Raw genomic sequence first — 12,504 nt, 5'->3', positions numbered from 1 at the left:
GTGTATTAAGGCTTGTTTGCGGTACCTGGAAACCTTTACCTTCTATATAACATCATTCATCAATTCATTTTATCCATTTACAGTCTTATTTATCTTTTCTGCATAATTAGTGTATGTACTGACCTTTATATTTATTTGCACAAGGGTGGGAAAAGCACAAGATAAAAATAAATTGAAGAAAACAAGCTAATTAAGTAATAATGGTAATAAAGACAAAAGTAAATGATAATGAATACGTTTACCATTAACATCCAAGCCAAGACTAGTAAATCAGACCGCACTGGAACGCCTTCATTAACAAGCACAACTAATATCCAAGTCAATCGTAATACAATGGCCTACTTACACCTCTCAGTCTGTCCAGCTTTCCACGACTTATCTACTCCCTCACCACTACCACCACCACCACCACCACCACGCAGTAACACCTCGCTCACTCCCTGCCTGCCTTCATGACGCTTCGTTTTCTCCCCGCCTGTGTTTGTCTAGTGATCAGTGTTACACTTCACGCAACACAGACGAAGTGCAACGTTGTGAGTATATCTTTATTTATGAGGCTGCGTTTGATGGTGATGGTGGTGGTGGTGGTGGTAGTAGTAGTAGTAGTAGTAGTAGTAGTAGTAGTAGTAGTAGTAGTAGTAGTAGTAGTAGTAGTAGTAGTAGTAGTAGAAGTTTCGGTGATAAGCAGACTTGGTAACAGTATATAGAAGAAGAAGAAGAAGAAGAAGAAGAAGAAGAAGAAGAAGAAGAAGAAGAAGAAGAAGATCATCACTAACATCAAAACAACAACAAAGAAATATGACTCATAACATCCCCACTCCATCAAAACAACAACAAAGAAATATGACTCATCATCTCTCTCTCTCTCTCTCTCTCTCTCTCTCTCTCTCTCTCTCTCTCTCTCTCTCTCTCTCTCTCTCTCTCTCTCTCTCTCTCTCATCTGCCAGCCGATCCTTCATTGAGAAAACACTACTCCTTTGTTTACGAACCTAACTCCATCCAACCCATCTATTCCAACACCTTATAGGGGCGCACAGGTGATGCAGCGTGGGCACAGGTGAGGCCGTGACGCGGGGCACCACCACCCACCCTCACCTGCCTGACCTCACTTGACCTACCCTAACCTAACCCAAACCTAAATGTCGGTGGTTACTCAGTGGTAAGGTTTATAACGTGACATAGGTTCGTGTGTGTGTGTGTGTGTGTGTGTGTGTGTGTGTGTGTGTGTGTGTGTGTGTGTGTGTGTGTGTGTGTGTGTGTGTGTGTGTGTGTGTGTGGTGAATAATGTAGCAAGTTTATAGAAATGAAGAAAAATGGAAAATATAAAGCTTTGGAATAAATAATAGAGATGAGGGAAGAAATATACGAAGAGGTGGAGGAAAGGGAGGAAAAGAGGGAGGGGAAAATGAAGCAACGAAGAGAGAAATAGCAAAGAAACAAGAAAGTAAATAATAAATGGAGGAAGAAAAACCATAGAAAAAAATAAGAAAGAAGTGAAAGGATATAAAAAAGGTAGAAAGGAAAGAAAGAAAGAAAGAAAGAAGGAAGGAAAAAGAATGAATGACAGAGGGAAGGAAGGAAAAAAAGGAAGGAAAAAAGGAAAATATATACAGAAATCACCCCACAGGTTTACAGGTGAAGGTAAAGGAAATGATTTTCCTGAATTTTTCCTGTAGTTGTTGAAATTATCACTATCTGACCTGATTACTGGATGGCTACTGTGTGTGTGTGTGTGTGTGTGTGTGTGTGTGTGTGTGTGTGTGTGTGTGTGTGTGTGTGTGTGTGTGTGTGTTGCATCATCACTATATTATGACTTCTCAAGCATAACATGAACTTATGAAAAAAAGATCTGTGCACAATAGGTGAAGTTGAGAGGAGGTCACACACACACACACACACACACACACACACACTGAAAAAAATGATAAACCGGTTCAATATCAAATAAAAACAATAAAACAAAACTAAAAGAATAAAAAAAATCATGCAGAGAATGGAAAAACAAATTCTTCTATCAATTTTATTCTTCTTTCGATCAGCATCATCACAAATGTTACAAAGTTACCTGTGTAAGTGACTGAACATTTTACCTGAAGTTCAGTACGTGTGCCAATTGGTAAAGGTTGAAGGTGCAAGGTAACACTCTTAGGTAATAGTAATAAGAATACCACGTGACTACTGGCAAACCTTCACCTCTCATTCTGTATTTGCTGCATATTGTATAGCAAAGATTAGTTTTAGAATTATTTTGCTATAATTTTTTTTCTCTTATTTTTATCAGCTTAGTTTAGTTTTTTATTTTGTCTTGATTTCTCTTCTTGTTTTTTTTTTTCTTACTATTTTGTGGGTTTTTTTCTTTTGTTCTCTTCTAGTTAGGTATCATGCTCTCTCTCTCTCTCTCTCTCTCTCTCTCTCTCTCTCTCTCTCTCTTATTATCAATCTTGCTTCCCTTTTCACTCTTTTCAATATTATCCTTACTGAATTTCCGTTTCTTTATCATTTTCCTTTTTCTCTTAATTCCTATTTTCATTTTTTTTTTTTTTTTTTTTGCATTTTGGCTTATTTGGTTCTTTAACCTTACGTCTCTCTCTCTCTCTCTCTCTCTCTCTCTCTCTCTCTCTCTCTCTCTCTCTCTCTCTCTCTCTCTCTCTCTCTGTAGATCAAGTCCCGTTCTCCCCTCACTCTCACTCACTCTCGTCTGCCTGACCACTCCTATACTGGCAAGGCCGCTCATTTATCTAGTTCACTCTCACTTTTCATCACTCTCACTTTCCGGCAACTCTCTCCCACTCTTATGGCCACTTGCTTGCTGCTCTCATCGAATCTTAACTCTCTTCCCCTCTTCTTACTCTCAACTTCTAAGGCATTCAGTTGTTTCCGTTTCTCTTACTCTCACCCATTCCTTCATTCTCTTTTTCAACTCTCACTCTTTTCTACTTATTCACTTTCCCGAAGGTTGGTTTTCTTTTTTTTTTTTCTTCTCATACTTTTACTCTCTCATTCGTTCTGCTATAGTTCTTCACATTCTTCTCATTCTTCCATGCGTGTTAAAGTGTTCTTATTCGTCCAGTTTAGTTATTAATATTGTCAGTATTTTTTTTTTCAAGCATCTATATTCAGTTTAGTAATTAATATTGTCAGTTATTATTTTTTTTTTAATTCATCTACTTTTTGTTTTGTCCATTCGTTCAGTCATGTGTATTCTATCTTTTTTTTTTCTCTCTCTCTCTTTCGTTCATATTTTCTTCTCATTCTTTCATTTTCTCTCACTTTCATTAACACCTATTTCAATTATCACTCGCTCATTCACTCTTACCTTCATTCCTCTCACTCTTTCACTCTCTATTATTTCCTCAAACGACTCTCACTCTGCCTTACTCTAACTACCCTCACTTCCGCCTCAAACTAAACGCAGCTAGTTCGTCTCTCTCAGTTCGGACACGGCGGCTTGTTAGCGAAAGTATACGCTGGTTACTCTGTGGGAAACGTACCTCAGACCACATCACCTGTCTCGCGCTAATGAGCAACACGTGCCATTACCTGTACAGATTAATTACAGGTAGCTAAGCACTTCCTATATATAAACCTTCTCTCTTACGTACACCTGGTCATCTTGTACTCTGCGTGTGTTAAGATGAGGTGTGTTATCTTAAGTGGTGTTTTTTTTTTGTGTGTGTGTGTGTGTGTGCTAATTACAAGTGATGACTTCCTATACACCTGATTTTTACCTGTCTAAATGATGTAAGATGTTTTTCTGGTGCCTTTTGTGTGTTTTGTGGTGTTTTTAAATGTTTTTTAGTGTTTTTTTTTGTAATGTCTGTGATTTTTGTGTTTCGTGTTTCTTTTTCAGAGGTTTAAATGTTTACTCATGTTTGTAATTGTTTCTTGGTGTTCATGTGTTTATTTAAGTGTTTTTTGTGTTTCCTTGAAGGCTTCGTGGGTTCTTAAGTGTTGTATCAATTGACTTCTAAAGGTTTCAATCAAGTCAGCAATACTTTATGTGACTGAGTGATGGAGTGCTTAAAGGAATCGTATATAATGTTTAGTTGGCTCATTTACCTATTGTTATTTACTTTTTGCTTCTTGACATGAGCTTTGTGTCTTTGTAATAGAAAAGGTCAGTGTTGTGATCTGTGTGTGAGTCTGTACATGTCGTTCTGTCTCTGTGCTTCATTATATTTACTACTACTACTACTATCATCATCATCATTACCTTCATCATATAATCATCATCATTACCTTCATCATCATCATCATCATCATCACCATCATCATCGTCATATTTCCCTTCACTTTGTCAGGTTTCCTCCAGGACCATTAGGTCAACTTGTGAAATAGTCTGGAAATATTGCTTTTGTTTTTCGTAATACTCTCTCTCTCTCTCTCTCTCTCTGACTTTTATGTCTATGTTGCTTGTGTTCAGTCCAGGCGCTGTGAGTGTGTGTGTGTTTCAGTGTTTGGTCTGCTGCAGTCTCTGACGAGACAGCCAGACGTTACCCTACGGAACGAGCTCAGAGCTCATTATTTCCGATCTTCGGATAGGCCTGAGACCAGGCACACACCACACACCGGGACAACAAGGTCACAACACCTCGATTTACATCCCGTACCTACTCACTGCTAAGTGAACAGGGCTACACGTGAAAGGAGACACACCCAAATATCTCCACCCGGCCGGGGAATCGAACCCCAGTCCTCTGGCTTGTGAAGCCAGCGCTCTAACCACTGAGCTACCGGGCCGTGTGTGTGTGTGTGTGTGTGTGTGTGTGTGTGTGTGTGTGTGTGTGTGTGTGTGTGTGTGTGTGTGTGTAAGATAAAAAACAAACAACGCAACGAGATCCTTCCTTTTCTTTTCTCTTCCTTCCTTTCTTTCTTCCTTCATTCCTCCCTTACTATTTTCCTTCCCCTTATTCTCTCCTCCCTCTTTTTTCTATCCTTCCTTCTCCTTCCCTCCTACTTATCTTCCATTCTTCTCCCTCACCATCTCCCAACACATACATTATCCTTTCCTTTCTACACCCACTCTCTTCACAAACACAGATGGGGAAAGCAATAGAAAAAAATGAAGGCAATAGAGAGACTGCAAAAACCCTCCCTCTCCCTCTCTTTCTCTCTCTCTCTCTAGAACGGGTTTATTTTCCAGGGCAAGTGTACAGGTAACTCGGCCACTTACACCTGATTACCTGAGCGAGAGCAGGACGTTTTTATGGACACCTTTACGTTCACTTATCACGAAGATCCACGCCCAAGAGAGAGAGAGAGAGAGAGAGAGAGAGAGAGAGAGAGAGAGAGAGAGAGAGAGAGAGAGAGAGAGAGAGAGAGAAAATTATACAACTCCGCTTGATTCGATACACATTCCTGCATGGGGCGAGGACATACTATCGTGGGAAAGTGAAGAAAATTGTCCTACTTCACCATAACATTTCTGATCCTACCATGAGAGAGAGAGAGAGAGAGAGAGAGAGAGAGAGAGAGAGAGAGAGAGAGAGAGAGAGAGAGAGGAAATATTCAGTCTTATTCTATTATTCTTCCTTTCTTTTTTTTCTTTTTTTTTTTCCTCCCTCTCCCTCCTTCCAGCCATCCCGTGACTTGCACCCCTCCTCAGCACGGGTATATCTTGGCGTCTTGGAAAGTGGAGTGGACTGACCTTTATTAAATTTTTCCTATCAAAATTTCCCCATCTGTGTTTCTATTTCTATTTCAGGAAGGTTTTCACTCTGGTTTTGGCTCACTCTTGTCTTGGCAACCTCATTAACCCCTTCAGTACTAGGACGCATTTTTACCAGAGTTTGGGTATAATTAGACGGTTTTTATTGACATCAGGAGGAGTCTATGGAGGTCAGAAGGTTAATGGCCACAGTCTATACCATTTTAATCCCCCACATAAGTTTTTGAAGCTGTATAAAACCACAAAATAGTAACCAAATGAACATAGAAGCGCGTCCTGGTATTCAAGGGGTTAATGACAGGGAAAATAGGACGCGTTACAATAAGGAAAATAAATAAATGAATAAATGAGTAATGCTAACAACAACAATCATAATAATAATAATAATAATAATAATAATAATAATAATAATAAAGTACTATCATATTTACATTTTTCTTTTCTTTTCTTTATGCACAAGGGAAACAGACCAAGGACGGAGAGAGAGAGAGAGAGAGAGAGAGAGAGAGAGAGAGAGAGAGAGAGAGAGAGAGAGAGAGAGAGAGAGAGAGAGAGAGATTATACCGCTACGTTTCGATACACATTATTCGGACAAGGACAAACTATCGTATCAAAGTGCAGAAAATTCAGAGAGAGAGAGAGAGAGAGAGAGAGAGAGAGAGAGAGAGAGAGAGAGAGAGAGAGAGAGAGAGAGAGAGAGAGAGAGAGAGAGAGAGAGAGAGAGAGAGAGAGAGAGAGAGAGAGAGAGAGAGAGAGAGAGAGAGAGAGAGAGAGAGAGAGAGAGAAGTATTTGAAAGTGATGACTAGAATTCGTACAGTAAAATCTTCGCCAAATGTGTGTGTGTGTGTGTGTGTGTGTGTGTGTGTGTGTGTGTGTGTGTGTGTGTGTGTGTGTGTGTGTGTGTGTGTGTGTGTGTGTGTGTGTGTGATGAATCCTACGCCATGATACAGTGTGGGAAATTATAAAAAAAAAAAAACGGAAAAATAAATACTAAATGATTGGGGAAAATAGAAAAAAAATTATAGGGAAATAAAACGAAGAATAAATGAAGAAAGAAAGGAAGAAAGGAAGGGAGAGAAAGAAGGAAATGAAGGAAGAAAGGAAACAAAGAAGGAAGGATGGAAGGAAGGAAGGAAGGAAGGAAGGAAAGAAGGAAGGGAAAGGAAGGAAGGAACAAAAATGAAGGAATGAAGGAAGGAAGGATGGAAGGCATGGAAGGAAGAGAAAGGAAGAAAGAAGAAAGAAAGAAAGACGAAAGGAAGGAAGGAAGGAAGGAGGGAACGGAGGAAAGAAAGAAAAAGAAAGAAAGAAAGAAAGAAAGAAAGAAGAAAGGAAGGAAGGAAGGAAGGAAGGAAGGAAGGAAGGAGGGAGGGGAAGAAGGAAGGGAGAGAAAGAAGGAAAAGTAGAAAGGAAGGAAGAAAGGAAGGGAGAGAAAGGAGGTAGGAAGGAAGGAAGGAAGGCATGGAAGGAAAAGAAAGAAAGAAAGAAAGAAAGAAAGAAAGGAAGAAAGAAAGGAAGGAAGAAAGAAAGGAAGGAAGGAAGGAAGAAAGGAAGGAAAGAAAAAGAAAGGTAGGAAGGACGGAAGAAGGAAAGAAGGAAATAACGCAAGGACTCTGCAAAAACATCTATCATATAACTGATCACTTCACCTTGAATAAATAAAAAAGAAAAAGAAATAATATTAATAACAATAATAAAACACTAGATAAAAAAAGTGTAAAAAAGGTTGAAGGTTGAGTTATTTCCGTGTCGTATCAGTGTGTCATCTTTTAAATATGGAGTGACGAGTAATGAGGAGAGAAATGTGAAGATGTTTATGGCTGGTTGTGTGAAAATGTTACTGTAATTTTATCTCATTTACAAGTTCTCAATTTCCCAAGTCTCCTTCTTCTACTATCAAAGACCTTCAAGTTTCTTACACATATAATCCTGTGCCATAAATTTCCACCTCAGATTCTAGTTTCCTCAATATTTAAACGGAGAAAAAATAATAAAGAAATTCTATCTAAGATTTTTTTTCGTGGTTCTTTGCTTAATACTGTAGTAACATCATAAATTTTCAAGCTCAACGCTCAATTAAAGTTCTTAGAGAAATAAAACCACAATTTTTTTTTAGCTAAGATTTTCACGTTTTTTAGCAACATAAAATCGTAACATATTTTTCACTTCATATTTCAATTATTCTTTAGCTAAATAAAACTAAAAATATTTCCTTACTCCATGTTTTTACGTTCCACAGCTACATGAAACCAGATCTAATTTCTTACGCAAGATTTTCACATTACCTGGCTAAATAATTAAACACGATAATATATTTTCCAGCTCAGGTATCTTTCTTTTTTTAAACTATGGGAAAGCTCGACTATTTCCACCCAAAAATTTCCAGTTTTTACCCATACATACATACATACATACATACATACATATATAAATACATACATATATATACATACATACATAAATACAGAAATTTTGCTCCAGTTTATACGCAAACATTCACACATACCTTAACACACACACACACACACACACACACACACACACACACACACACACACACACACAGAGAGAGAGAGAGAGAGAGAGAGAGAGAGAGAGAGAGAGAGAGAGAGAGAGAGAGAGAGAGAGAGAGAGAGAGAGAGAGAGAGAGAGAGAGAGAGAGAGAGAGTCAACACTATATACTCTTCTTCCTCACGACAAAGGCAAACATTACTCACGTTTCATTTACATGCATACATACATACATAGTGTACATAAATATCATATGGAAATTCAGGTTTAGATTCTATGCATTTCCAGCCACATAACAACACAGGCAATCCCTTTGACATTTCCAGCCACTTCATTACTCAGTCCCCTCAAGTTCTCACGTCTTCCCAAGAGCACAGTAACCTTCTTGAACCTAATCTAACCTTAACCTTCCTACTAGCATTCCTGCAAGTCACACTTATAGAATCTAACAAAACAATAACCCTTTCCCTTGTAAACCTTCACATTCCTTCACCCTTTTGACATATTTCCAGCCACATCTCATCAAATTTCACGTATTCCCAACGGCACAATAATCTTCCTTAACCCCTTCAGTACTGGGATACATTTTTACCTTGAGATTTATATACGATTAGACCATTTCATTGATATCAGGATGGCTCTATGTAGGCTAGAAGATTAATGACCACAGTCTTCACTATTTTAATCCCACACAAAAGTTTCTGAAGTTGTATAAAATCACCAAATAGTAAGCAGAATTATTGTACAAAATCACCATATAGTAATGAAGCTGTACTAAATCACCAAATAGTAAGCAGAATTAATATGGAAACGCGTCATGGTACTGAAGGGATTAAACTAATCTAACCTAACCTTAACCTTCCACACACATCCCTACAATTCACACTCATAGAATCTAGCAAAACGATTCTTCTTCTTGCAAACCTTCACATTCTTTCACCAGCACAAATATCAGTTAATCCCTGCATATTTTCCATCACTTCTTGGCTAATCTGAGCGAAGGATAAGTTAAGAGAGCGAGAGCAAGGTAACCTCCTTCTGAACTGGACCATTGCCTCACTCACACGATAAGAAGGAGTCGGAGGGCAAGACCTGACAGACCCAGTAGCGAGGAATGGCTGGCTAGTGACTATTTCAACACAGCGGGAGTAAAGATCGTATTCTCAAACTTCTTAAGCTCGTATTCTCAAACTTCTTAAGCTCGCATTCTCAAACTTCGTAGACTCGTATTATCAAACTTCGTAGACTCGTATTCTCAAACTTCTTAAACTCGTATTCTCAAACATCTTAAACTCGTATTCTCAAACTTCTTAAACTCGTATTCTCAAACTTCTTAAACTCGTATTCTCAAACTTCGTAGACTCGTATTCTCAAACTTCGTAGACTCGTATTATCAAACTTCGTAGACTCGTATTATCAAACTTCGTAGACTCGTATTCTCAAACTTCTTAAGCTCGTATTCTCAAACTTCTTAAGCTCGTATTCTCAAACACTTCTTAGACTCGTATACTCAAACTTCTTAGACTCGTATTGTCAAACTTCTTAGACTCGTATTCTCAAACACTTCTCAAGTCTCGTATTATCAAACTTCTTAAGCTCGTATTCTCAAACTTCGTAGACTCGTATTATCAAACTTCTTAAACTCGTATTCTCAAACTTCTTAAGCTCATATTATCAAACTTCTTAAACTCGTATTCTCAAACTTCTTAAGCTCATATTATCAAACTTCTTAAGCTCGTATTCTCAAACACTCCTCAGGCTCGTATTATCAAACTTCTTAAGCTCGTATTCCCAAACACTTCTTAGGCTCGTATTTTCAAAAACTTCTTAGGCTCGTATTTTCAAAAACTTCTTAGGCTCGTATTTTCAAAAACTTCTTAGGCTCGTAATCTCAAAAACTTCTTAGGCTCGTAATCTCAAACACTTCTTAGGCTCGTAATCTCAAACACTTCTTAGGCTCGTATTCTCAAACACTTAAGCTCGTATCCTCAACACTTCCGTGCTTCACCTCCACTTTTCAAAGGGCTTTATTTCAATTGACACAAGTTTTAATGTGTTTTTACGGTTCTAGAGGCAGACTGATAAGGTTTCTACAATATTTACTGGAGAAACACTCTTGAAAACCCCGCTCATCACCTCTGTGGTCTTCAAAAATAGTGGTGGTGAGAGAGCAAAGTGTTTCTGAATATGGACCTGCACACCACCACCACTACCACCACCACCACCACCACCACCACCACCACCACCACCACCACCACCACCACCACCACCACCACCACCATCATCACCACCACCACCACCACTTATCCATCTATCTAGCATTGCCAGATATGACTTATCTATCTATCTATCTATCTATCTATCTATCTATCTATCTATCTATCTATCTATCTATCTATATATATATATATATATATATATATATATATATATATATATATATATATATATATATATATTGGTTTGGTATTAAATTGTTTCCTATAAGGTCTGGTTTGTTTTGTTTTACTTTGCTTCTATTGTTTTGTTTTGTTTATATATGTTTATGTTACGTTTTTAGCTGCTTTCTTGTTGTTTTTAGCCAGAACAACAACAACAACAACAACAACAACAACAACAACAACAAAAAGAAAAACAAGAACAGCAAGAACAACAAAAACAAGATCAAGAACAAGAAGAATACGAACAAGAATATGAACAAGAACAAGAACAAGAAGGACGACAAAAACAATGATAATAATAATAGCAACACCAGCACCACTATCACCACCACCACTAACACCACCACCACCACCATTTCTAGCTCTATTTGTGTTAAGTTTCCCAATCACTTAGAGAGCAATCATCATCATCACCATCATCATCATCATCACTACTGCTTGCAACTCTCTCTATTTCATTATCTGAGATTTTTCTTTGATAAATTGTGGTTAATTAATAAAGTCCTGGGTTTTACTGTTGGATTGGCTGATTAAACTGATTCATGTTGTGGTTACGTGTCTTGAATTTATAGCGTGGATCTAGAACACTTTTTTTTTTTCCTTTCCTAAAACACAGCTTGAGAGAGAGAGAGAGAGAGAGAGAGAGAGAGAGAGAGAGAGAGAGAGAGAGAGAGAGAGAGAGAGAGAGAGAGAGAGAGAGAGAATGAGACCACATGAATCCAGCTTTTTTTTCTCTCTTTTTCTTCTCTTTGCTTTTTCGTGTTCTTTTTGTTTTTCTTCTTGTTCTTGTTCTTGTTCATTTTCCTGTTTTTCCTGCTGAGCGCCAGAAAGGAATTCACTCAAATCCTCTTGCAGGTCATAATTTGGATTCGTCTGTGTAAACCATGAGCTTGAATCCTTTAATTTTGATTCGAAAAGTACTATCTCACACTTGAATCGCATTGTTTTCCCTTGAATCCAATCATTTTCATCTTATATTGTATTACTTTATCTGCAATCCCCTTATTTCAATTTCAAAGATAAGAAAGTATACTTGAATCCAATGAATTTAACCTGAATTCTATTATACGAAATTGAATCTTGTTATTTTCATCTATTTTCCTCTTCCTGTCGAGGTTTATGGGATCGATCTGTCCTTCCACTACCCTTTAGACTTCGCTAGGTGTTTATCAATCCTAAAATTGCAGAGTTAGCGCCTTTTTAAACTTCCACATGAGTTAGTACAGTCAAAAATTGCAGACTTAACGCTTCTTTAAACTTCCACATGTGTCGGCATAGTCTAAAATTGCAGAGTTAACGCTTCTTTAAACTTCGAGTTGTGTTTGTAGATCTCATAACTGCAAACTTAACGCGTACAAATTCCTGAAGGTGTGGAAAAGTATAAACACCTTCGCATCTTCTTTGGTATCTTCAGCCACATTCCTTCTCACTATTCGTCATAATTTAAGCCACTGGTGACGTAAAGATCAATTAAAACTACTGACGGTGATGATTTCTCCTTCATGAATCCTGTAGCAGAGTGTGGCATCGTCAGCTTCACACTTCCGTAGCTTTGTCAGGTGTTAGTAATCTTAGTTATCTGTCCCGCTTGTGGTAGGAGTTCATTCTCAGTAGGAGCATCAGAAGTGAAGATACGAACAGCAATTTTGTAAGCGTGTAACATGGGCTTTTGTGGGGTTTTATCATTACCTGTCTGTCTTCTTTACTTGCTCGGTTGTCGATTCATTTTTCTAGCTTGAACCTTTTACTGTTATTAGGTACATTTCTCTCTCTTTAATCACTATCCACTCTGAGATGTCTTTACTTGTTCTGCAGTCTTCAATCATTAAACTGGTTAGAAACTCCAAATATATCCTTTTTAATTCCTTTTTTTGTAGATGCGT

The sequence above is a fragment of the Portunus trituberculatus genome, chromosome 25 (genome assembly GCF_017591435.1).
Source record: "Portunus trituberculatus isolate SZX2019 chromosome 25, ASM1759143v1, whole genome shotgun sequence".
NCBI lineage: Eukaryota > Metazoa > Arthropoda > Malacostraca > Decapoda > Portunidae > Portunus > Portunus trituberculatus.
The sequence above is the reverse complement of the archived record's forward strand: the minus strand, read 5'-3'. Positions refer to the sequence as shown.